The sequence below is a fragment of the Vicugna pacos genome, unplaced genomic scaffold, assembly GCF_048564905.1.
Source record: "Vicugna pacos unplaced genomic scaffold, VicPac4 scaffold_13, whole genome shotgun sequence".
Lineage (NCBI taxonomy): Eukaryota > Metazoa > Chordata > Mammalia > Artiodactyla > Camelidae > Vicugna > Vicugna pacos.
The window spans coordinates 2,005,577-2,010,759 of record NW_027328734.1 but is presented as its reverse complement, the minus strand read 5'-3'; the positions used below and the strand labels follow the sequence as shown (position 1 = coordinate 2,010,759).

Here is a 5,183-nt window from a genome sequence, read left to right as displayed (position 1 = left end):
TTTGGCTGGAACATAAAAGCAACATTAAATTTTCACTAGAAAATATAGTGCAGACCCTTGAGGGGAGGAAAAGAAAGCACCAATTGAAATGCCTTGAGAACAGCACAAAGAAGACCATAGAAAAAATTACTTCTTAAATTCTACCTCATGCTGAATGTGCCATCTGAGACTACATCACGTGACTTTTATGATTCCAGGGATGATATAATAGAGACCATGATTCCTGGGCCGGTTCCTGGATTTATCTCCTGTTCCAACCTATCTTAACACTTTAAATACTTTCCAGGATCAACCAGAAACCACTTAGTACTTTTCCCTCTCTCCATGTTTTTGTCTTTTTCCAAATTCTTCCATTTTCTCTTCTTCCTTAGAAGAAATTATATAAATTTACTCTCATATTATTCCAACAAATGATCATATCAATCAAATATCTCTTTTTATCTTTAAATGGTAACTTAGTCTCACGTTTAAATCTTAACTCTATTTTAAAAAATATAAGAACAATACAGGTACACATCTATGTTTATTTTTCAAATAAGAAAATTGCAGATATAAGTCGACATTTGCCAACATAAATTTTAATCTTTGCTATCTTGCATAATCTGGTAGTCCTCTGGTAGATCAATTGTAATTAGGATGACGTTCTTAAACTGAAGTTAGCTGATGAGTTGGCCTTGAAAGAGAGGTAGTTGATGTATCAGCTATCACTGGCACTGGAAACCGTGGGTTGCTCCCTGGTTGAAGTTTAGAAAAACGACCTTCATTGGCAGATATGTTGTGATATCTATTTGGAAAAGTAGAAGGCTCCACCATCAGTCCAAAATAATTGCCCTGTATGTGAGACAAGATGCTGTAAAGAGAAATAGAAGTTGTAGTTGTAATGAAGTTCACAGCACGGCCATTTGCTTCAGTGTAGCTGCTTTGGGAGTTCCTGTGGATAGTGGTCAACTGATTTAAAATAGCACGTTGATCCACTGCAATTTGTTCTCGTGGTCTAACTGACACTGATGATGAAGGAGAAAAACCACATCTGATCGGGTTATTTGTATCACCAATTATGTGGCTAGTAGAGGGCTTTCTGTTTAGAGGCATGTTTAAATTTGGAGAAGGTAAAAATGCACTTTCTCCACTAGTGTCAGCCACAAAATCAGAATTATGATTATCCATATTACCCGCTCCTATATAGTGCTTCTTCTTGAAATCTTCAGCCAATGAAGATACCAGAGAGACATTTTTAATCCCAACTCTTATTTTTATTCTAAAATTTGGGGACAGCCTCGTTTAAAATTTGAAATATGATAGAATTGCAGCTACAACCAAAGTGGAAAGATTTTAGTAATATTTTAAACCAAAATAGAAGACTACAATAAGCCTAACCTATAAAACCTCAGATTTCACGTTTACAATGCAAAGATAATATCATCAAATTATGAACAATTCTGACTATTTTTTGAAATTCCTTACTTTGAATATACACATTTAAATAATATAGTCATCAATTTTAAGAAGTTAGCATTTGCAGTAACGGTGAAAGCCACTTTTGAAAACAGCTTTAATACCTTTATTTAGATTTCTGTTAAGATTCATAGTTGCTAGCAAAGTTTATCATAATCTTGACTACTTAAGGCAATATCCTCAATTTTATAAAAAATAATGAATTATAGCCTTAGTAGTTTAATACAATTTTCAAAAAAGCTTTACATTTATATTACCATTGATGTACAAAATTAAATTTTATATCTAAGTTACCAAGTGGTAACTAAAAGTTGTGAATACCTTGCTTAAAATATAGACTACTTTTTCTTCTGCCATAAAGACAGCTAGACAAGCAGATCTGTGAAAATTCTGCCGCAATTTTCTAAACCCATAAAGCTTTAGCTGTATAACTAAACTTTTCATACTTCCAGGTTCAAATATTCTGAAAGGGGCCTTTCTTTCCAAAACTCCCTTCTTAAAGACATCTTCATCAATCACTATGGAAGGTCCATTATCATCCCACCAGATGGATTTAAATTGGTCACTCCCATACATTTCCCAGAGTTTTCTTGGAAATGTCAGAGAACGAAAATAATTATCTCCATCTGGTTAGGAGACACAATGTGTGTAACATGGTCTTTTTATCAAGGATCCTTCTGACAAAGTCAGAGAATCAATTTCTTCAGTCATAGACCTCAAGTCCAAGTCTCCAGACAATGTTTGATCACAAAATAGAGATCTACTGGAGTTTTCTGAACCAGTTGGCCCATCTTTAGGAAACTTACCTTGAACTTCTGAAGAAACAAGTGCCATCTCAAATAACTTTTTCTGCAGCTACTTTTCTATTCTGCATGGTTTTGAGCACTACAGCTTCAAATGCTGCTCTGGAAAGCCTGCACATTTAAACTGGTAGGCCATCACAATGGTTCTCAACCTGAGTAGCTGTGACATCACAAAACGTCTGGTCTCCTAGCAACCCAAGAGTAACATTCAGCCAGTGTTTTCTTCTCATTCATCCAGTTAAAATGAATCATATAACATGCTTATTTTTATAGTGTGATCTGCAAATATTATCCCCACAAGATCTTTTTAAATAACTTAATTTTGGGGTCTACGAAATAAAACCAATCTCCTTCCTTTTGTACAGAAATTTATACCAGTTTGGTGAACAAAGTATAAATAATGCTCAAAATAAATAAAATAATTTTAAAGTTTTGGAATTTAAAGAGAAATTTGTGTAAAACTTGCACAGAAAATTTATAACTATTTCATTATCAATTGTAATTAAAGTGAAACATAAGTTGATATGGAAATGGAAGTAATTATTTATCTGTGTACCTTAAAAAAGTAGCTCTATATTCAAAACATGAGCAGAATAAATGTCAGTTTCTTTGGTATGTTTATAAATAAATGGTAAATATTTATGAATTAAAATTAGAAAAATTTAATCAATCAAATTTAAGAAATCCCAAAGGGGGGAATTTTTGTTTTAAATTTTACTTCAGTGCTATATGAAAAACTAATGTAATTTAATATTCTACTTTGAAATTACACAAGAGAAAATCTTATTGTATACATACAAATGTGTATTTTTGCCATTCTTTCACTCAGAGGTTTTTCAGTCCCTAGAAGTAATAAATTTTCCTGTCATCTTTATAATCCATACTCTTTTGGATTCTGTTAAGTGCTCCAAAATGATGTTGATAAATACACTTATGCACAAGATCCTGGGTTCTATAAGCAGTGCCTCCATTAAGGGGCAAACAAACAATCAAAAAACAAAGAAATAAGTGTATATGTGGGTTGGTGTCGATAACACCACATAATACATTTTAGGAAGCATTATGTTTCCCAGTCCTGAATCAGTTGGCATTGTTAGTATAATACGGCATTTTAAGGCAAGTGATTTGTGCACTAATTGTAAATAATAGCTATGGTCTGTATCAGTAAACTGTAGTAAATTCAGTTCTACCAAGAGTTATATTCTTTATTTAGAAAAAATTTCCACTAAACATAAGCCAAATTCAAAATGAGAGATAAAATTTTTAAATAAATAAACGTACACTCAAGCTACAATGTACATTTTTCCTTCTGTATGTGTATATTACATTCTAAATAAATATTAGCAACCTGATTTCATGGCATATTATAAGTATTAAAAATGATAGTTTAGTTTGATTTAGTCCTGTTTCATAAATATTATTTAACAAATGCAAATCAATATATATGATACCATCAATTAAAAAACAGAGAATTCAAAAGTGACAATCTCAGAAAATGTAGGAAAATTATTGACAAAACTGATTTTTACTTTTGTATACAAAAAATTCTTAACAAATTTGCTTTAAATAAAATATAACTAAACATAATAAAAGCCATATATGAAAAACCCGTGACAAAAATCAAGTTCAATGTTAACATACAGGAAGGTTTTCCTCTGGTCCAGTAATAAGAAAAAGTAGCTCATTTTCACAAGTCCTAAATTACACTACTCAAAGTCCTAGCCAGAACAACTAGTCAAGAAAAATTATATAAGGCTTCCAACTAGTAAACAAGCAGTAAAATTTTTACAAATGGCATAATTATACACAGATGGAAAACTCCATATACTCCTCCAGTGTATGCTAGAAATAATGAACAAACTTAGTAAACTTGCAGAATACAAAATCAATATACAAATATATGTTGCATGTTTATAAACTAATATCACATTATCAGAATAAGGAATTAGGAAAACAGTTGTGTGTACATTTATACCAAAAAGAATAAAATAGGAATAAATTTGATAGGTGAAATAAAAGATCTAAACATAGTTCTATAAATTAAAGGTGTAATAAATATAAGTAAACAAAAGAAATAAAAGATATTCTGTGCTCACGGATTGCGTACAATGTGAGGAAATACTCTAATCTATGTTTCATATGTTCAATCCCCCTAGCACTACATATTGAGGAGAATGTCTTTTCTTCATTTTATACTCTTGCTTCATTTTTCATGGGTTAATTGATCGCAGGTGTGAGGGACTATATCTGGTTGCTCAATTCTCTTCTGTTATTGGTGTCTGTTTTTGAGCCGGAATCATGTTGTTTAAATTACTAAAGCTTTGTAGGACTGTTTAACATCTGAGAATATTACACTAATTGATTTAATACCCTTTTTCAAGTTTATTTTGACAACTCATGATCTTTGTAGTTACATATAAATTTTGAAGTTATTTTTTCTATTTAATGCAAAAATCTCATGGGTATTTTGACATGAATTACACTAAATGTAGATTGCTTTGGGTAGTATGGTTGTTTCAAACACATAGTTTCACATCATTAACATAAGAGATCTTTTCATTTCTTTGAATCAGTTTTAATTTCCTTCATCAATGTTTTATACTTTTTAACGTATAGTTTTTCATCTTATTCGTTAACTTCATTTCTAGGTATTCTTTAAATATATATATAGTTATATACATTATATTTTTAAACACATTTCCTGTACAAATACAACAGTCAGAAGGCAGTGACAAGACATATTCAAATTCCTGAATGAAATAAAGCTGTAATCTAAAATAATTTATCAAGAAAGGCTATCCTTTGGAATAGAAGGAGAGATAAATAACTTCCACAAAAGCAAATACTAAAAGAAATTAGCGACAGAAATAGAAATAATGAAAATCTACTCTAAGAAAAAAAGAAGCAGTATGCCATAGAAATGAG

At 31.0% G+C, this 5,183-nt stretch overlaps 1 long non-coding RNA gene across 1 annotated transcript; it reads right to left on the bottom strand.

Moving 5' to 3' along the window:
• Positions 1-504: 504 nt before the first annotated feature.
• Positions 505-2,424, bottom strand: LOC140692575 (uncharacterized). The gene is made up of 2 exons (XR_012068141.1): positions 2,262-2,424; positions 505-850 (listed from the first exon to the last, which is right to left on the bottom strand). It is a non-coding gene; the product is annotated as an uncharacterized lncRNA (long non-coding RNA).
• Between the last annotated feature and the right edge of the window lie 2,759 nt (positions 2,425-5,183).